The 23,230-nt window shown below is 32.5% G+C and overlaps 1 non-coding gene across 1 annotated transcript; it reads left to right on the top strand.

Annotated features, from left to right (window-relative positions):
* Nucleotides 1–22,484: 22,484 nt before the first annotated feature.
* LOC133077471 (U6 spliceosomal RNA) lies at nucleotides 22,485–22,591 on the top strand. Its single transcript, XR_009697746.1, has one exon. It is a non-coding gene; the product is annotated as a U6 spliceosomal RNA (small nuclear RNA).
* The last annotated feature ends 639 nt before the right edge of the window (nucleotides 22,592–23,230 follow it).

The following is a 23,230-nucleotide window of genomic DNA, read 5'->3' as shown; positions in this document are numbered from 1 at the left end:
CAGTACAAGAGAATACAGTGAACCTACTGAAGGCATAATCCAGAGAGAAATATTAAACATTTAGATAATAATGTCTCCTATGACTACCCAGTCAAATTTTCAGAAATTATTTTATAGCTAAGGTTAATTTTATCTGCCCATCTAATTAATTTTCTCTACCAGCATGTTTGAGTGTTAAATATGGAGTAGAATTAAGTTTAAATTAAGTTTTACATAATTTCTGGAGAAATGTTTCATAGATCCATTAGACACAAACAAATACAGATTTACTTTCTAGTGTAATATAATATTCTAAGGACCCTAGAGCATTTAAAAGATGAAGATATTTATGAGAAAGATAAATATGATTCCCTACAACATTTTGTCTTATTCTAGGATATGAAATATGGAAGATATAGAAATATGTTTAATCATGATTAGTGGTTAAAAATGTCTTTCCTGTTTCACAAAGTAAGGCATGTTTAATCAGTTATAGTGGAAGCTATGCATGTATATAAACATGAGATAAATCACAAGCGAGAAAGTTATAGATTCTATTCAAGTGGAAACAGAAAAATTATTCCAAACCTGACAACGACATCGTAGGAAGCCATTGGAACCAATGAAAGAACATACAAAGAAACGAACAAGCAGAAAAATGAGATTTATAGCACATTAGGTACTGAGGGTGGAGATGTGAGATTGTAACAATCATTTAGGTTGAAATGTTTGTATTAAAAACTGTAAAATTCATGGAACAAAAAAGACAGAAATTTTTAAATAAATTATGGCATTTCCAAAGTAGGAAATAACAATACGTTCAATACAACTTTCCATCCATCCCATGACTGGATTTATGTAGCTACATGATCCTAATTTAAATTTATGTCCTTGCTTTAAATTCAAGGCAGTAGTACTGCCCAACAACCCTACTACCTTCATTTAGTACAATTCTTCTACCCCTTCTCTCTGTCCTCAAATCTTCAACCTCCCCTTCCCCATCACGACACTCAGCTCATTGCTTCCTACTTCAAATAGAAAACACAAGTAATCAGAAGGGAAAAGCCACATACTCCCAAAATTGTCTATTTGCCTAACTGCATTTTGGCCTGTATATACTGGATGAGTTTTTATGTTCTCATCTAAGGACACTAGAATCGGTCATTTCTCATTCACTCAAATGTTTCATCACTTCACACACATAACTCCCACAAATTTCCACTCTTTCTTTTATATCTTTGAATGTTTCCTTGTTAGTGGTCCCTTGCTATCAGGATACAAATCACATAAGAATATTAATTGTAATACTAATTAAACTAGTAGTATCTTATGTGCCACAGCATACACTCTTGGCCTCTACAATCTCAAGATTTTGGCTACTCATTCCTATTTAGGCTGCCATTGGGTTCACAAACTGCATAGATTTCACCCAACTTCATCTTCTGCATGACATCATAACTACTTCCCTCTCACTCCAGGTTATCTTTTTTTCAACTGAAGTTTGGGATACCATAAGATACTCTAAATGCTGAATACCCACCACACAAAAAGGTGGAGGAATTAATACCTCAGGGACAGTTTCACTAATGGGAAAAAGGAACTGGCAGATAAAATCTTCCTTGCTCTCCTGAGCATAACTCCCTGAGAAATAGCAGTCCATTTGGCTCCTGGAAGGACAGTACCATGAGATCAAGCTATGAGTCATGTTTGATATCAAGAGGTTGTCAAGTTAACAGCCACCCTCCCTCCTTCCCTGCTCAGTTCCAATTTCCCTCACTTTGCCTTTCTGGAATTCTTCTCTCTAATCAAGTAATGTCATATATGACTTTATCTCCAGCTTAGCTCTGGGAAACCAACATGCTCAGTTTTAGCCATTAATAAACACACACACACATCTTTATTGATTTGTCCAACTCCATTTGTTTCCATCCATAGATAAATATCTTAAAATACATTTTAAATACTCCTTATCCTCATTTCTCCTTTGCCATTCTCTCTTTCTCTTTCCCCATATCTCTCCTAACCCTGCACCTGAATTGCTCTGACATGGTCGTCAGTGACCTCCATGTCCATCAAATGAACAACTCTCATTTCTTAACTTTACCGTATTTCATACCATTCATCATATTACTTTCCTAGAAATGGTTTACTGCACTTGTTTTGAGGAAGCCAAAGTTGTCCGGTTTTCCTCTTATTTTCTACTCAGACCCTTTGACTAGTTTCTCACCCTTTAATAGAATGTGCCAGGATGTGAGTCCTTTGCCTTATTCTCTATTGTATCTTCACTCAGTTAATTGGTGGTCTCCTCTTGCCTCATTGCTTTAAATACCAGAGACCTGAAAGCTCTCAAATTTATATCTAGAGGGTAATCATCTCTTGAGTTCTTGAGTTGTAGCTATTTGCCTACTTGACATCACTATTTGGGTATCTAATTATCTCAAAATTAAAATGACCAAAACTGAACTTCTAATTTTCCCCTATAAACCTGTCTCTCTCATTGTTCTCCACCCAAAAGTGTTATTTATCATTAATTTCTTTATTTAGTGTTTTTCCCATGGGGATGTAAATTTTGTGGTGGCAAAGATGTTCAGCTGTTTTAGTCATTGCTTTATCCCTAGTGATAAAAACGGGCCTGCCATAACTATTTCTTGAATAATTTGGGGGTGAAATATTTGAATATTCTCCATTATTCTGATCCCTTGAAACAAATGAATTTATTCAGCAGGTAGAATTTATTTCATATTCTAAAAAGAAAATGATTATTGAAACATAGGCTTCATGAAATCAAATCATATGTACTGTTCAAATAAAAATCAATGTTAGTGTTTATTAAGATTTTGTGTTTGAAGATCTTGATCTTCTGATTCTTATCCCCTATAAGACTGTGGCTTTGTATCTAGAAAAACTGGAGAGGTATGGAAATAAAAATCTGGACTATAATTAAAATAAGTTACTTGAGATAAAAATGATGTATTTATCCAAAGTGGCAACTAGTACATGAAACCTACTATTGAAGATATATCTATGTAAAAAGACAAAGCTTTTCAAAATGTAGGATTAAAAAAATCTGAATAGAATAAAAATTAAATATTCCAAAGGTATAATGTATGTGGAATATTAGCACTTAAGATCCTGTGGGGCTCTATGATTGAATGAGGTTTGCATACATGCTTTAGGAAATATAGAAATCTATAATTCTTTGCAAACAAATATTTAATCAAAGGTGTACTAGCCTTTAAAAAAAGCAGTCAGTATTGAACTAGATCTACTAAACCAAATCAAAGTAAACCTTACTTTAAGCAAAATATACATTAGTAAAAATATGAGATAATTTTTTTTCTTAGTTCTATAATATGATTTCTAAAATGCTGCTAAATTCTAATTCAATTTCTGACACTGTAGCATTTTGTCTGTGTTACTTCAGTCTTGGAAAACATACTGGGCAATGTCTATTTAGGCTTTTTGAAGTAAAAGATTGCTCTTAATTTATGATGTGCTTGTTTCCAATTTTTAATACTTCAGTTTACCAGAAAAACTGTATACTTGTTCCTCATAGATATGTTGCTTTTACAGTTCACGAATATACAGTGAACCTTATCTAAGTACAACAAAGTCAATTAAATTTCTTAAAACCATCTTTTAAGGGCTTAGAGAGAGTAAAAGTAGAATATAGATATCATTTAGATAATGCTTTAGATAATAAGTAAACAACCCTAAAATATAGGCTTCTGGAAGAGGTCCAGCTCGTGCCTCAAAGCGATAGCCATCACTTGGCATTAAATATTGTGTTTTATGCAATGATTCTTGATTGAGCAACGTGGGGACACAGACGAAATCATGTCAAATTGACAAAGACAAATGCAAACACAGAGCCCAGCCTATAGTGGTCCCTTAGTGAGTGTCACAAGGTGATGAAAGAATGAACACACTGACCAGTTCAACAGGAACCCATGGTAGATTGCCAAATACCCTTCATTAATTATTTCTCTCACAAAGGCTGGAATTGTGTTGACCCATTTAAATTTCTGCCTTACTTGTGTGAAACCAACCAGTTCCTATGTTTTCTTTATCTTTTATTTGTAAATTTGGCCGTGGGTGGTTATAGTGGAGACAGAGACGTCACAGTGGTCAAGATAACATAAGAAGAACAATTCATTTCTCAGTCACATACGATAAGGAGGAAAGTGGAATATAAAACTTAGCTTTTATCAATGTTTACTTAAATTTATTTATTTAGTTAATTTCAGAAAATGAACATTGAAAAACTAAAATATTCCTATACGCCCTTTACTCAGATTCCAACGTTAACATTTTAACAATTTGCTTCATATCTCATTGTCTCTGTCACTCTGTCTCTATCTGTCTCCACTCCCCACCCTGACACTTTTTTTCCTGGGATATTTGAGGAAATATCCCTGGATATTCCCCTGGATACTTCAATGTTGTATTTATAAAAACTATAATATTCTCTTACAGAACCACATTGAAATTACTAAAATCAGGAAATTAACACTAAAATAATGTTATTATCTAAGTGACATACTTTATTCAAATATCAGTCACTATTTCTCTCACTAGAAAAAAAATATTTCCTGGTCTATGCTTCAATCCAGAGGTATTTGATGCATTTACTTGTCATGTCCCTTTAACATTCTTTAATATGGGACAGTTTCTCAGTTTTTCTATTAATCTGTATATTTTATCTTTCATGACATTGACATTTTTGAAGAATAAAACCATTTATTTTCTAGAATGTTCCTCAATTTTTATTTGTCTGATATCTTTTCATTATTAGATTTGAGTCATGCTTTTTTGGCAGAAAAACTACAAAAGTGACATTGAATTTTTTAAGTGCACTGTACAAGGGGCACATGACAGTTATCAATAGTTATTGAGCAAGACCACATTTGCACTCTGCAAAACATTACTTTCCTCCTATATTGCGAAAGCATATGTTCCAGGCAGCATGTGTATAGTAAAGTGTTATAAAAGTTCTAGAATAAGTCGTCAAATATTAGTATAATTGAGGAAAACCCTATAGAAATAGTGGAACTTTAACAAGAAGGATGGAGTATAAGGACAATAAAACATCCAGAAAAGGAGACCTAGTAGGATGGAATTCATCACCTTGCAAAATTGGTTAACTATGCCTGGGCCATTCTGAAATGTTATGAAGTGTCTATGGTACATGTGAAATCAATTTTTCATCACCCATACTATAAACCGCAATTAATAAAACTATTCTCAGCAGGGATTAATTTTCAGAAATCCAGGATGTCTTTTGATGTTCATAATAGTACGCAAAGTCGGGAGAATACACTTTTTATTGGTCCATTTGTCCAAAATAAACTAGCGTTTCTGTGTTTTGCTTCCATGTACTTGTTATTGACTATATTTAGCTGCTGTGCATTGTTGTTGCCCTCGTAGTTTATTTATTTACTTCTTAATCACTTGAAGCTCTTCAGTTGAATCATCTGCCAACCGAGCTTATCCGATCCTTCTTGTTTCTGATGCAAGATGCCACTCTTTAGAGCAGCCCTTATGTAAATCAAAACACATATAAAGAACAAGTAACTGCTTTAACATTGCACTAATTTATTTAAGGACTTGAGAGTGTAAATCTGGGTAAGAAGCATGTTGTCTGTTCAAAATTTGATAATGTTGTTAACAGAGAATGTTTCCTTTTTTATGATACAATTATCTCATTATTTCTGAAGCTTGAACTAAAAGAGCAATGCAATTCTGTAATTGGGGTACCTGAAATCTTAGAAGTTCAAAGTCAGAGCACGGCGGCTCACAAGTTATGACTAGCTGAGTGGTTATCTTCTATATACATTTGGTTAATCTGTAACACATTACTCTATTCCTTAATAGATATGTGAGTTACAGCTGATATGCATAGTTCAGTAACTAAGGTTAAACTTTAAAAAAAAAAAACAAAGAAAAGAAAATTTACAAAAATGCATGTTACAAAATCACAAAGGTGAAAAGGTTTTAAATAATTTAATTTCCTTTCCTGTTTTGAAAAAACGAATAGGAAATAGAGCAAATACTAGATACATTTTATTAATCACATAGTCCAAGTCAATGCATTACAAACATAGGAATGTGAAATGTCAGTTTCAATTAAATGAGCACTTGTAAAATAAACCATTTTACCACATGAGCATATTTAAATCATAACACATTCAGATAAATACGCTAAACATTCAAATAAGCATATGTAGCTACTTGACTCTAATTATTGAAATAGAGACATTGACTTCCATGTGTGATGATGCAAACAGACCATGTCTTCTTGTAAATGTTTATTTCTGGCTTTTGACTTGGAATCTATTCCTCTAATGGTATTTTATAACAAAAAGTAGTATGATTTCTTCATATACTTTCAACACAGAAGTTTTTCAAATTTAATCAGTGGTTAGCACACATTCAGAAGCAACACCTGGGTCAATACTTAAAGAAATGAAAAATTAACCCTTGCTCAAGATTAGGGACATCTCATGGAGGTCTTCAAATCTATTATGATTGTAAACATACACATATACATCATATGCATAAAGAGTTAACTTTTGTTATAAATAACAGTAATTGGCAACACTTACTGAGTGTACTAGACAATGCAACCAGCCTTTTAAACAAACAGCTCTAGTCTTCCCCCAAATCCTGCATGGTCAACTTTAGTGTTCACATTTTACAGGTGAAGAATTTTTCTTGGACAAGCTAAATACATTATTTGCCTAAATAGTGTTAAATTAAGAATATCCTTCAATAGGGTTTCAGACTAGATATGTTGAATTTCATAGCCACTGTAAATTATTCTGGTATTAAACATCATGAGAATCAGTCATTTAAGTGTAATTACAGGAATATTTTCTTCCCATACCTACTTTATTCACATGTCTAAATTTTATTGTTTATCCTATAATTGTACTGTTATATTTATAATTTTATTTATATTTTAAAAATTTATTTTTATGATAAAATAAAGGTTTATCCATTGAAGAAATTTAAAAAAAAATAAAGAGAAAACAATTTCTACAATCCTATAACCCAAATATAAACACTAGTAAGAACATTTTTGCATATTTCCTGAAGGTCTGCCAGAAGGGTATCTATTTATATGTAACATACAATTGCATACACATATTAATTTAATGACTCAAACATATTGAGTAACTACTACATACCACTACCTAAGGATAAAGAGGTAATTCTAATAGAAAAATGCTTGGTTTCTTACTGCATGCACATACACAAATATATATTTACTTGTTTTAGACAATTTCAAAAATAAAACTTTATTTTTTACTTTAAATGACATCAAGCATTTTTTGAAGTCTAAGCATTATCAGATACAATTTATAATTAACGTTATAAGGTGGCCTAGTGAATAAAATTTTAATTTTCCTACCTTGTGTATTCCCCTTGAGGCAATGACATAACTTCTTTAATATCTGTGTCTTCAACTTTCAAATGAAAATAAAAATTAATGTTTATCAATAGGACTCAGAATTCATATTTATACTTCATGTGATAATACTATCTTAGATTATACTTTTATTATTATATTTTCATTTTATTTTATCATAGTCATTTGATTTGGTCTATGTAATGCTTGAAAATCCACCTGCCCATATTAGCATCAAGTCCAGTTATTTTGTTCTGATAGCATTCACACTTTCAATAAAAAGATTAAAAACTAGTGGGCTTATTTGGTGCCAAGGTTTAGGACCTGTTCTGAGGCACTACAGAAAGAAAACAGAATCTTATCAGACACTGAATATTACTGCTGAGAACTCCCAACATAATCCTGTAGGGCATTTCCTACTGCTAGAGCAATGCCCTTCTGGTACATTTCCCTGCACAAGCTGAAAGGATGCTGCAACCTGAGGTCCCATCCTTTCCTCCGCATTCACCCACACAGACTTTATTTCCAAACACACAACCCCATACTAACAGGGTGCTTCAAATCTCAGCTGCATTGGACCAAAATCAGTGTTTCCCCACTACTAAGTCTTGGATTTGTACTCGAGTTACTAAACCAGTCCCTTTTCCTTCGTAGTAAGTTTTCATTTAAAGGGAACTTGGTTATTTCTCATCCATAAAACATAGTGTAGCTCACGTTAGACTATCACAGATGTTCTAAAAACTTGGACCTACACATAGCAGGATCAAGATCTCTCGGTTCTTCTCTTAGGTTGCTCCTTGGGTTCAGTGCAGGTGTGAAGAGAACCCAGCCATTATCTGTTTCCCAATTTTGGCTGAAATTTTCCTCTCTCCCACCTTTCTCTATTATTCTTTTCTCTCTCATCCTACTCAAGGCATGTAGCATAAAATTCTCAATAAATGTGGCTTTTAACAGACAGAAATAGAGATTGTTTTCAAGCAGTTTTTGCTTTTAATCTGGTTTTCTTTGAGGCAAAGGAGAACAAAGTCTGGTTTTTTGATTGGGGGAAAAAAACAGCAGAAACTCCTGAGACTGAAACAAAAATTTATATTTTAGTAAATTATCCTTCCATGTTGACTTTTTTGGACTTCAGTCTTCCAATGTAATGTACATCTAGTAAGAAGAAAAATTTCATATCCTTTGTATACATTCATTTATTAAGAAGTAGTTGGTTTAAGGAAAAATGCTAGTATAATCTCCAATATGTTATTTTACAATAGTGTCTGGAGATCTTTAAAAAAAAAGGCTTTTTAATTCTTCTATTTATAGTTACCCGTCTAAAAAAGTTTTGTGGTTGAATTTAATACTTAGCAGTTATGCTGGTCAAGCACTATGTAGGCAAGTATTTTTTAAGCAGCTATATCTCTGCCAATTCTATGCTACAGTTTTAAACCCTACTATTCTTGATATCATATAAAATGTAGAGGGAATTCATTATGTAAACAGACTTTTTCAGGCCTAAAAATAAAGACTTTTGATTTACTTAAATCCTACATGTCCAGACTATTCTCTGAAATCAGTGGATCGTATAAATCTGTATTATATTAAAATCATTTTTGAGATTAATAGGAATTGCATATTGTGTTTTTTATAATAATCCCCATTTATTGAAGTGTACAATGTGAACAGTAATGTGTTTAATGTTGTATATACATAATCTCATTTAATTTTTACAGCAACATTGCAAAATAAAGATTAACATTAGGCTTTTTTTTGCAGTTGAGGATTCTGAAGGTTAGAAAGGTTGAGTAATTCACCCAAAACCATTCAACTAACAAGTGACAGAACAAGAATATGAATCTATTTCTTAACAAATTATGATGGAACCTGTGCAAAGATGGCTGCCAAAAGTTACTCCCATCCTTGTGTGGATATGGTACCATTCCCACAAAGGGGTGGGTCTTATTTCCCCTCCCCTTGGATCTTCGCTGTTCCTGTGATTTGTTTTGACCAATAGAATACATTGGAAGTGATATTTTGCCAGTTCCAGGCCTAGATTCAAGAGGCCTGCCAGCTTACTCTTTTTTTTTGTCTTGGACAACAGCTGCCATGAAAAGAAGCCCAACTACCTTGTTGCTGGTAAGAGACGTGTGAAAGGAATGAGAGGCTACAAAGAGGGAGAAAGAGAAGACAGCCAACTGCTGGCCATTGTAGCCATCTTACCTGAGACACCAGACACATGAATGAGCCACATGGATCCTTCATCCCTAGTTTAGCTACCTAAACCAAACCACAGAGGGGAGGGAGAGGCCCAGACAGGCTCTGCCTAATTTCAAAATTATGAGCCAATAAACAGTGATTTTAAGCAATAGTTTTAAGTTTCGGGAAGTTTGTTAGGCAGTGAGAAATAACTGAACAACCAATAAAAATTACAACCTCTTTGCCAGCAAACTATTTTATTTCATCTATTATTTATCATAAAACAAATCTGTCAATGTTTATTTAATTAAAATTATTTGATGTTAGTGTTTCACATATAGCAAGAAAAAGACAATACAAATGTGAGCAAGAAACTGAATGAAGAGTAAAATCCTTCAGTAGCAGCTATGCAGCTATATTTATCTGCTACTAAAATTCCCCTCATTAACATTTCTAGTGTTTAAATACTGAGTCACCATAGAAAAGTTTGCAAGGAAATTGTCTTTAAATAATATAAATATTAGAAGTATTCTTTTAGTTGACTCCATATTTTTAAGGAAAATATTCCTGTTTTCTGAAACTTACAGTGTGTCTGATAATGTGTTTTAAGTTGTATGTACCTAAGTCATGTTCTGAATAAAAATATTAGGGCTACTTAAAATATGTTTAAAATACTGATATGCATTTAAAATATTTTATATATTTGATATATTACTATGAATTATACAGATATGCTATTTTATATTAAGTAGGAAATTGTCTATCATTCTGTATTAATTTTACATTTAAAACTTCTCTTTCTAAAAACAATATGAATACAAATTTTGATTCCATCTCATATATCACAGGCATTTACAAGTTCTTTCCTACAAAGATGGTATTTTTAAAAATATTTAAAACACCAAATATTTCAGGATGAACAATAAATGTTACTTTCCTTTCTTTTGTTGGTATTACTTGGGAGCAATATGAAAAATCTGAAACACAGTTTATGAAAAAGGAGGTTGTTAAATAAACTATGATACAATGCAAGATAAAACACCATGAAACCATTTAAAACTTTACCCACATTACTACATGAAAAAGTATCTTGGAAAGCAATCCATAATAAAATCTCACGTTGTGAAATAGTATCATTAATTGCATATATCAATATACAATTCTAAATTTTTTACATCTGTAATATTTGAAAATTATATAATGAATGTGCTTTATTTCATCAGCATGAGAAAGCACTCATAAATGTGCAGGAAAAAGAAAGAACTTAGACACTGGAGTCAGAAAGACTTAGATAAAAATCCTGATTTTGCCACTTTGATTTTAGTCAATAACCTAATATATCTTAATCTGTAAAGTGGAAAGAACAAAATCTACTTTAAAAATTATAATAAAGTTTCAAGAGTACTTAATGACGTTCAGTAAATGGCAATTGTTCAAATACTTAAAAATTCAAGCACAAATCAAGCCCTGGACCCTTGTCTCCTTCAAACAGCACTGAGCTGCCTATCAAAGAAGGGTTTTCAGATGCCTGTCTAGCTCATCTCTGTTTGCACAAGGATGTTCCTAACATTCCCCAAAAATCTGAATAAAATTTTGGTAAAAGTGTAATTTAATTTTTGTAAAGCTATAGCCCATACTCTGTGTCTCAATTAAATAAGAGCAAAGTTTAGGGGTACCTGCTCAGTGCATCTTTTTTTTCAGAGTGAGTATTGTTGAATAACAAAATCTGAGAGGTGATATATTGTATTATGGTTATGTTAGCTTTATTGCAAGAGTTTTTGTTTGACTTAATTCCTTAAAATGTTTCTTTTATTGAGGTGAAATGCTTACCATTAAAACCAAGAAAGAGTAATTGATTATAAATAGAAATTGATCAGAAATTGATCATAAATAGAAAGAGTAATTGATTATAAATAAATTTCAGAAACTGAAAGACTGATGGATATGACAAGACTGATTAGGTGAAATTAGAACACTCCCTAACACCATACACAAAAGTAAACTCAAAATGGATAAAAGACCTAAATGTAAGGCCAGACACTATAAAACTCTCAGAGGAAAACATAGGCAGAACACTCCATGACTTAAATCACAGCAAGATCCTTTTTTGACCCACACCCTAGAGAAATGGAAATAAAAACACAAATAAGCAAATGGGACCTAATGAAACTTAAAAGCTTTTGCACAGCGAAGGAAAGCATAAACAAGACGAAAAGACAACCCTCAGAATGGGAGAAAATATTTGCAAATGAAGCAACTGACAAAGGATTAATCTCCAAAATTTACAAGCAGCTCATGCAGCTCAATATCAAAAAAAAACAAACAACCCAATCCAAAAATGGGCAGAAGACCTAAATGGACATTTCTCCAAAGAAGATATACAGATGGCCAACAAACACATGAAAGCATGCTCAACATCATTAATCATTAGAGAAATGCAAATCAAAACTACAATGAGGTATCACCACAATCCAGTCAGAATGGCCATCATCAAAAATCTACAAACAATAAATGCTGGAGAGGGTGTGGAGAAAAGGGAACACTTTTGCACTGTTGGTGGGAATGTACATTGAAACAGCCACTATGGAGAACAGTATGGAGGTTCCTTAAAAAACTAAAAATAGAACTACCATACAACCCAGCAATCCCACTACTGGGCATATACCCTGAGAAAACCATAATTCAAAAAGAGTCATGTACCACAATGTTCATTGCAGCTCTATTTGCAATAGCCAGGACATGGAAGCAACCTAAGTGTCCATCAACAGATGAATGGATAAAGAAGATGTGGCACATATATACAATGGAATATTACTCAGCCATAAAAAGAAACGAAATTGAGTTATTTGTAGTGAGGTGGATGGACCTAGGGTCTGTCATACAGAGTGAAGTAAGTCAGAAAGAGAAAAACAAATACCATATGCTAACACATATATATGGAATCAAAAAAAAAAAAAAAAAAGAAAAGAAAAAAAGAAACTGGTTCTGAAGAACTTAGGGGCAGGAAAGGAATAAAGATGCAGACATAGAGAATGGACTTGAAGATACAGGGAGGGGGAAGGGTAAGCTGGGATGAAGTGAGAGAGTGGCATGGACTTATAAATACTACCAGATGTAAAATAGATAGCTAGTGGGAAGCAGCTGCATCACACGGAGAGATCAGCTCAGTGCTTTGTGACCACCTAGAGGGATGGGATAGGGAAGGTGGCAGGGAGATGCAAGAGGGAGGAGATATGGAGATATATGCATATGTATAGCTGATTCACTTTATTATAAAGCAGAAACTAACACACTATTGTAAAGCAATTATACTCCAATAAAGATGTTAAAAAGAAAAAAAAGACTGATCAGGTTTAGGGAAAAAAAAAAAAGATCACTATAACCAACTCCAAATGATTCAGATGGACCAAACTGGTGAAAAAATATAAAAGGAGAGCAACTTGGCCAAAACACTCACATAAGGTCATTCAATGAGAGAAAACAAAACAAAATAAGATAAAAGGGTGATTCTAATTAACTTTTGGGATTTATGTGTTATAACTTAAGTTCAGAGTGGATTTCATGCAGTGAAATTTTGCAAAATAAATCTAGAGCACAGGCCGAATTCTAATGTTATTCTGAAAGAACATAAAATCCAGGAAAAGAATGCTTCTTAGAATTTTTATTACAATATGAAGAGGTTAGTCTTAGTAGTTATAATTAGACAAAATTTTACATGAAAATGAATTTTCATCAAAGTTAATTTGTACTTGAGGGGAAAACAGGATACATTTGATGGGAAAGCATATTAAACCCAGACTACTGGCATTTGCATCATTGTATTTGATAGTTATACTTACATTTTTCTGTGCACTATAATCAGATTATATTTGTTTAATTTTTTAATAGATATATACTCATTTTACCATATGAATTTAAAGATTTACTTATGTTAAATCTTTCAACTTTTCTGGGATTTTATGTGCATGTTGCTCTTGTTACACTGATGCCAGCAAATACAAGGATAATATACCACTCTGTAAAAATATTTGCCATACTCACACACCAATACAAAAGGAAAAAAAATTGTGTACTTCAGTTATTTTCACACACGATTCATATTTTGTTTTTCAGTATTTCTAAATAAGCATTTAGCAAGTATTTACTATGTGCTAAGTATATGGCATGGTTGTATGGATATATTATTTAGGACAAATGTGAGCTCTGAACAAAATATGAAAGCAATGTCAAAAAATCCAAAGGAGCCTCCAGGTTTATTAAAGAGCTATTTTTGAAATGTTTCCACAGTAATCACCGTACACTACATAAACTGAAATTAACTATCAAAGAGAAGTGTGTATCCTATAAAAAATGCTGAATAATACAATTTATAGTAAGCATTATAAAGATTCTTACAAAATTTCCAACATTTTAATTTGAAATTATAAGGACAGCAAGTACAAAACTACCATTTTATGTTAAAATTTCTGGCTATCTCAAGAGCAGAAGCTATATTGAATTTTTAAATAGGACCAGATGGATGGATAGATAGATAGATAGATTTCAATGTTAATATTGATATATTGATGAAGAAATGCCATTAGCAAAATCTCTCTCTCTTTCTGTCTTAAGAACATAGATAAGCCACATGAGATCTTGCTGTATTTTTTATATGTTTATCCCTGGCAATATTTGGTGACTATCAATATTACACACTTATTAATATAACAATGATATAATTTGAATTCAACTCAAAACAATGCATTTAACTACTTGGAAACAAGGGGTGAGTATTCAACAGTAAAGACCTCTGAACTTTCTGGAAAAGAAATTATACTGCATAATTAACTCGTAGTATTTCAGGATACTTTTAAAACAGCATTTTTCTACCAAAACATTAAGATAAATAATTTATTATCTCTCTCTGTTAAACACTTACCAAAAACAAATAAGAGGGTTTTGTTTGTATTAATTAAAAAAAAAAAACCATTACTCTTTTTTAGCTTTTGGATCAGTTTAATTGAAGATTAAGCAGAAATTGTAAGGTAAGCTGTTGAAAAAATAAGTAAGTTAACATTTGCAACAATCTGCTTGGATGAATCAGAATGATTTGTTAATGAGCACAGCTCATAAAAAACAGAAATTAAATGGACATTGAGCCTGAAAAGAAATCACAACCATTTTTGTATAAGTCCTGATTTCAATTTAGTATTCACAAAGCCTTCTTATCGTTTTTATTGTTGATTGACTTGTTAATGAATAAATGTTATTAATTCATTTAACAACTGTCCTAACAAATGCATGCAGGAGCATTCACCAAAGCATGGGTCATTGCCCTCGGCAATATTCCATTTGTGAAAAACAAAAGCATCCCTCTGCTGAAAAATCAAGTTTGAAAACAACTGTTACACTTTTGGATTCATATCAATCAGATTTTTCTGTAGTTATTATATATAACTACAATTTTGTTTTCTGAGCACTGCTTAATGCATTTTTAAAAGCAGATAAATAATATACCACATTCTATTTAAACATCTCTTTAAGATTATATATTTTTTTGATCTCAATCTATTTAGGACATATCCTAAATGTTATGCTACTCTAGAAACCTTTTAATACATGTGTAGGGTAAGGAGCATATTGAAAAAGTTTTAATTGGGGTACAATATACACAAATAATTTTACTATTTTTATTCTAATTAGCAAAGAAAGGCTGCTATCAACTTTACCTTGTCTCCAGATGTTGACAGTTCTGTGGTCAGAACTCATAAAGCATTGGGATCTAATAAATTTGTTAGACTTCAAGAATGAAAAGAATTGCATAATTTTTATTTCTTAAATAAAATAAAGTCTGATTTAGAATACAGATGTTTTTGTCTTTGATGTTTGAATGCTCTGGGTAAGCATATTAATGAGACTCAGCTGTATTAGTTTAGCTCAGGTACATTGGAGTTTTATGATCTTGTGAAGTTGAAAGAATAATTGTGCTTCTTATAAATGTTTTTTGCGGATCATCCCTCCCCCCAAAAAAACTTTAGAGCAGAGGCTCTCCTTTCTCAGACGGCATATTCTTTTGAACAAGAGCAATAAGAATACTGGCAACATTTATTGAAAACCTGCATCGGTGAGGACTTTCTTGTTGAAGAGTAGTTTGGTGGCAATGCTTAAGTGGCTCAGAAAATTTTAAACAAGTAGAATAGTAGACATATTTTCCATGCTTGGCTGTTTTCCATGCAATGGGGTGTGTTTTTTAAAACACATTTTTGGCCTTTATCGAAAAACCACAGATAGCTATAATTTGGGTAGCTTTTACAGATAATTTATGACTTTTGCACTCAACTTAATGGCCCATAAAAAACTCAAACCAGCAGTGTTAGGACATTGCTTTAGCAGTAAAAAAGGATTCTGGAGACTGAATGGATATTTAGGAAGGGACTTCCATGTCAAATGGAAATTTTGAATTATACTTAGAACATTTGTTTCTTAATACAAACATTATCTGTTTCAAAGTTACACCCTGGCTACTCTGATTCTTGCCATTTTAGCCAGGAATCCTACAAAAGTAAATTATTAGTGTGTTTTAGATTACCTCCTCTTCTTAATGTGCTGATAGTGGATAATGTAAATTAACTATTTAGAAAATGATGTAGATCTCTTTGTGACAATTTACTGCCCCTGAAGCAAGTGTATACATTTCAGCTATGGCAACAGATGCCTATGATTTTTTTTTTCCCATGGCTTCTAAACAGTTAACATCACCTGCTGCTGTTTGTGATGGAACCCCACAGGAAATGAATGCCAAAAGTACAAGATGAAAGAGAAAGTAATTTTCTGGAAGGGGAGTAAGAGTAATTTTGCACTGTGAGGTGAAAGGGTGAGAAACCAAAAGACGTGTGAGGAATTACTTATAAAACTGGAAATGAGGGTAAAAGTTGGAGGCGAAGGGAGCAAATATAGGAAAGAGAAAAAGAAGAAAATACTTAGACCCCATACACAAGTTAAAGGGACTATAGATTGAAATATACATCTAGAAGGTGCTATTCAGAAAGTGTCACTGTTATATACATAGAAAAATCACAAACCTAATAAAATATTGTATACAAACTCAATATATGCTTGATGGGTAAAAAAAAAAAAAAACATTAGCAGACAGATATTTTTAGGTTTTTCATCTCTCTCCACAATTATAGATAATTCTATCAACTTTTTTCTTTTTGTTTTTTCTTGTGAAAAATCAGAGAATGTGCAGTGAGGAAGAGCAAGAGATACAAGAAAAAATAAAATTATAATTATTAGAAAGGAGGGAAAATTAAAAGAAGATAATTATATATATATATATAAAATAAGAGAAATCTATAAAATTGATTGTGGACTAAGTTGAGAAGTGGAAGGAGAGATATTTGCAGGGGCAGTTACTGGGTTGTAGATAGGGAAATGGGATAAAATGGGAAAATAATTGTCAACTAAGAGACATCAGAAGATATTTAAATGTCTCAATTAGCTGGTGGATATTGAAACTGTGTTTATTTAAATGTAGCACTGTTTTAGGACTGGGACAAAACATGGGTTATATGTGAAGATGTACACCAAAAAAAAAAAAAATTAGACTGATTGTTCTCACTTAAAATCATAGTAAACAAGGTTATTTATCCCTGGTGATTAACAAACATATTCATCATCAGTTTTTACTACCAGTATAAACTGTATAAATCAGTCTATTTCCTTGAAAGAGCATAAAAGAATAATGGGGTAAATCCCTGATAACTCCAATTTACATTAGTTTAGAACAAAATATATTCTCTAAGGAAAGTCCAAGTTAGTCAAAATTTGTAGAGATGAGAAAAAAGTAGCCCAAGATGAAATGAAGGTGATGAGTAGCAATATGGTTCAATAGCAGTATCTCTAAGAACAGGAGAGCAATATTAGGCTTCCTAAGAAGAAAGACTACCCCTTGAAGCATAAAAGTTATGTATGCTGATCGATAATGGGTGCAGTCTGGATTGACAATGCCAGATAGTAGTAGGTTTTTCTGAAGCCAGCTTGTTAACAGAAGAAGAAGATTCAAGACTACATGAGGAATGATGACGGTAGGCCATATTTGTAGACACCTGTACGTTTCTATGTTATCACAAAAAAGAAGAAAGGCCTTCAGGAAGAGCTTAGAAATGTAGTTCAGAAAAACAAAGCTCTTTAATGAACAAGCTTCTATTGGTGCATAACAAATTTCCACAAATTTAGCAGCTTAGAAGAATAAAAATTTATTATCTCACAGTTTCCATTGATTGGGAGTATGGGCATGAATTAGCTAGATCAAGCAAGTCTAGAATCAGGTGTCAGCCTGGGATTCAATCTCATTTGAGGCTTGGGGCTTTTATCCAAGGCCATTCAGGTTTTGGCAGAATCCATTTCCTTGCAGCTGTAGTCCTCAGTTTCCCACTATTTTGCAGGCTGTAGGCCAAGAATTTCTCTCAACTCCTGGAGCCTGGACTCAGGTCCTAGACATGTAACTCTCTCACAACAAAACAGATTACTTCTTCAAAGCCTACAGGAGAGTCTCTCTCTCCAAGAAGAACCAGTCCATCTGTTAAAGACTTATCTGATTAGGTCAGATCATCCTAGGTTAGTCTCCCTTTTAATTAACTCAAAATCAGCTTATTAGGAAACAGTTTTACCTACAAAATTCCCTTTACTTTTGCCCTATATTATTGATTAAAAGTTTGATAGAGATTCCATCTACATTCAAGAGGAGAAGTTTTACAAAAGTGTGGGTCATTGGGGGTCTTCTTAGAATTTCATTTTCTGTACCATTTATACAAAGATACTATAATTTAAAAAACAGTAAAATATAAGGAAATAAGATTTTTACCAGAAAAAAAGTTTTTATTTTGAAGTAAATAAAAAGTATGACCAAACATTATGCAATGAATCTTTAAAAATCATAATACAGCAATTATTTCTATACATAAAGTCTGCATGTAAAAGGATAAGAGATGAAACATGAGCTGTCAAACCTCAGATATAAAAGTAGGGGAAAAAAACACACTTTTACAGATAGGAACACAAAAGAGAAAGGGCCCATGGGAAAATAGATATTGTGGAAAGCAAGGTTAAGAAATGTAGCAGGTAAAAATGAAAAAAAAGCATAAAAAATGACAGCAAAATGATAAAAATATAAAAATAAAATAAAAAGAGAAAATGATTACTAAAGCAGACAAAGAAGATGCAACATTTAGGTCACAGAGTCCTACCCTCTTAGAAAAATAAAAACCTAAATAAAGGAAGAGAATAACTACTTTAAAATTTAAATATTTTCTTTTTTTAAGACTGAATATCCATGTTGAAATTAGACATGCATCTATAAAACAGATTGAGGAAGCTTTATATGGAAATACATGATCAAACCTGAAAGAAATAATTTTAAGTGTAAAAAGTAAGGTAGAGTTTGTGCATATTATATTCCTATCATTTATGAAAGAAGTTCAAGTTGATATGTTCAGAAACTAGTCACATTTTCTATTAAAAGCTTAAAAGCTAATAATGTATGTCTGTTGGAGTGGGGGTAGGATTAGGAAAAGGTTTGAAGAAGACTTTTAATACATATTTTTTAAATGTATACTTTTTAAATCTTATTTTTATTTTTGAACCATGTGAATACATTCTATTAATCCATTAAATGAATACTTTAAAAATTATAAATACTTTTAACAAATTATAAATAAATTCCTTTAAAATATAAAATCATATAGAACATTTGCTTAAAGATGAGTAAAAACTGTATTAGATTTAAGATCAACATGAAAATGTAACTCAGTATATATAAATTATGTTAGAGTTAGGGTTTATAATATACTACTAGAGGAAATTAAGTTACAAAACAACATTATTATGTACAATATGGTGATTTCTCTTTAGCGTGGATGAAAGTGCATTTGAGTTGGATAGAAATGGAAAGCTACATAGTGGCATGCTGTAAACCGCCTCCCTGCAACCCACATTTCGTTTCTTTTTCCTGACATGAGATTTTGGTTGCTTTTTGGATTTTTCTTACAAGCTTTCTCCATTTTAAAATTTTCTACCATGAGAACACATTTATGTATTCAAGATGAAGTAGTTAATATTCTCTAAACTGATGTTTCTCTAATTCTTGGTAAAGAACTACACAATTATTTTAAATCCCCTTGTAGAAGACAAAGAAATTAGTTTTTACTTACTCTAATTCCTTCCTTCTCTAATATTTGTGAATTAAATCTGTGGGTACTGATCTCCCAAATCTGTCTCTTTCTTTTCTCTCTAAAGTCTTACTTATTAAATCTTTCTTTTAACATCCAATTTATAACACCATTAAAAATGTATTTTAAAATTTTCTTAATCAGTTGTTTTCAGTATATACTGCAAACTCTTTGTAAATTCAAGTTTCTCATTTTGAGTTCTTAGTCTTCATTTATACCTTTTAATGGGTAAATTCTATAAAGTATCACTTGTTTCCATTTTTTTTTCCTTTTGCTTTTTTCAAGGTATTTTTCTTTCCTTTTGATTTTCTACAGTTCAAATACCATATGCTTAGACGTAGGGTTTTTTTTTTTTTTTTTTTTTTTTTTTGGTAGTTATCCTCCTTGTGGTTTTGTGAGCTTCCTGGATCTCTGGTTTGGTGTCTGACATAAATTTGTGGAAATTATCAGTCATTATTTCTTCAAATATTACTTCTGTTCCTTTCTTTTCATTCCGGTATTTCCATTATGTGTATGTTACATCTTCTGTAGTTGTCAGTTCTTAGATATCCTATGGTTTTTATTTGTTTGTTTGTTTTCTTTGCTTTTCAGTTTTGGAAGTTTCTATGTGACATATCCTCAAACTCAGAAATTCTTTCCTCAGCCATGTCCAGTCTATTACAGAGCCCATCAAAGGTATTCTATATTTTTGTTATACTGTTTGTGCTCTCTAGAGTTTGTTTATGATTCTTTCTTAAAATTCCACATCTCTATGTTTATATTTTCCATCTGTTCTTATGTGTTGTCCACTTTTTCTACTAAAGCCTTAACACATTATTCATCGTTAAAAAAAAATTCTGGTCTGGTAATTCTAACATTACTGCTATATCTGTTTCTGGTTCTGATGCTTGTCTAATCTCTTCAAACTGTGTTTTTTGCCTTTTATTATGCCTTGTAATTTTTTTTAAAGATGGACATGATGTACTGTATAAAAGGAAGTGTAGTCAACAGGCTTTTAATACTGTGATAAGGCATGGTGGTAGGGGAAGCATCTCGTAGCCCAATGATAAGGTCTTAGACTTTTAGCAAGCGTGCTTTGGATTGCGAATTTCATCAGTTCTTTTCAGTCCCCCTTTCCCCTCCCTTCCATGGGCAGAATAGCTTGAATTGGGTATTTCCATTCCCCAGGTCAGTTAGGCTCTAATAAGACCCCAGCAGTTTAAGCTCCAGTAAAATAGTTTCTCCTGAGGGCAGGCTTGTTTTCTAGAACAGAGTGTTGTTGTGCATTTCAAATTGTGTTTTTTCTCCTTCCCCTGCTGGAACTACCAGAGAATTTTTCTCCAATATTCCTAGTTGAGCTCCTGGAGATAAAATTCACAAAAGTGCCAGCATCTACCCCTACCCCTCACCCCAACCTTCCTGCTCCATAACTGGGTCCTTTGGAGTTTTTTGACTCTTAGACTTGTCCCCACTGGGTCTCCAGCAATTTGTCAATTACATTTCAGTTTTTTCCACCCAAGCAGGGCTTTGTTCCCATGGAGGTTCTTGCTTGTGTGTTTCTTCTCCAGTAAGTTGTGATTCTCTGTATCTGCTTGTCTTTCTTATTTGGGGGCACTGTTTTCCCATGTGACCTCACTTCTCTGATGAATCTAAGAATAGTTATTAATTTTTTCAGTTTGTTCAGCTTTTATTTGTTGTTAGGAATAAGTGGCAACTTCTAAGCTCCTTACATGCTGGTCTGAAAACTGTAAGTCCATTCCATTTAAAAAAATTTTTTTTTTAATTTCTTTTCCTACTCAAAAAAAAAATAAGGACATATTTTTTATTTCTTGAATATACACACAAAATAAATACAAGAGTATACCTTAAGGGCAATGTTTACCTTATTTGGTAAGCCTTCTGAATATCAAAACTAATGGCATTTTAAAAATATCCTATTTTTAAAAAGTTTTTAAAATGTTTAAACATTCTTGAAAAGAACAGTTAGTCCTCACAAGAAAGCCTTTAACTTTGCCCTCTGTGGCTGTTAGCCAAAAAAACACAAGCACTTCAGGCTTTGTACGCAAGACAAACACGCCAGATCACATTTCCTCTTCATTGCCAACCTTTAAAATAAAAATAGCACTGGATTTTATAACTACATTTTAGAAATGCATGGTGATCAAACTTTTTTCATCATTGATAGTTGGGATGTTAAAGCATGCAATATCACATGAAAATGTATTCATAATTTGTAGTATTGCTATAGGCTTGACGCCTTAAAATAGGAAATTTAGAAACTTATTTTTCATGTGATTCCATTGATAAAAAATAAAATTAGTGATGTATTTATACTTGTATATGTTTCTTAATCATGCATATTCCTAACAGGGAATTACCTACGTAATGAATGGGTTTGTAAAAGAATCAAATCTTCCACTTAAAACATTATGTGTCTAAAGAGAAGAAATTTCCCCAGATTAATTCTGACTCTGTATCAAACTTTGTTTCTGCACCATTGCCAAACAAGCTGTTATTAACAGGCCCCAAAGGACACATTCATAGTAGCATATAGCTTCTATCCTTGCATATTTGGGCCATAATATGAGATGGGTTAGCACAGTGGGTAGGGGAGTATTCCTATACTAGGACAATTATTGTTAACTGACTAGTAGAAGTGACTAAAAACCACATACACATACCCTACTAAACCAAAACGAAATTTGGCCCCTGTTAAAATCAGCCAGATCGTGCTCGCTTCGGCAGCACATATACTAAAATTGGAACGATACAGAGAAGATTAGCATGGCCCCTGCGCAAGGATGACACGCAAATTCGTGAAGCGTTCCATATTTAAAAAAAAAAAAAAAAAAAAAAAAAATCAGCCAGATCTTAAAAATGCCACTCCTTTGACTATCAAAGTTCACTTGATAGGAAGAAATATATAATTTAGAAGAGTTTGCAGGTAAGAGGTCTTGAAGCCTAAGCTTCATTAGCTGGGCTGCGAATCAGCCTCTCAGCTGGAAACACTCTAATATCCCTCAATGTGACTAGACTCACAAGGAAGCTTTCAGTAAGGATTGACTTCCAGGAACCTGATATTTTCTTTTTTTCTGCCAAGTACAAAAGACATTAATAAACTCTGGGATAAGGAAGCCCCAAGTTGGGAATGTAAAGATATGGCTTTCCTAAGAGAAAAAGAAAGGAGATTCTGGGAGGCAGAGAAAAAAAATGTATATTTTCTCGCTTTAAAAAATTTCTTATAAGGTGAGAATAAGAGAGATAAATACATTAATAATTTTTATTCAAATTAGCATAAACATTTTACAGATTAAAAGGAAAGTCTGAAGGTCAGAGACATTGAACTCACTTGTCTAAGACTGCACAATTACTATGTGTCAGAGAATAAATTAGAACTCAATTCTTTTTCATTAGCCTCAGTGCTTTTTACTATACCTCACTGTCTTCTAGCCATTTTTAAAGCCACTTCTTCCCG

The sequence above is a fragment of the Eubalaena glacialis genome, chromosome 17 (genome assembly GCF_028564815.1).
Source record: "Eubalaena glacialis isolate mEubGla1 chromosome 17, mEubGla1.1.hap2.+ XY, whole genome shotgun sequence".
Taxonomy (NCBI): Eukaryota; Metazoa; Chordata; class Mammalia; order Artiodactyla; family Balaenidae; genus Eubalaena; species Eubalaena glacialis.
Note: the sequence above shows the minus strand (reverse complement) of the source record. Positions and strands in the feature narration are given on the sequence as shown.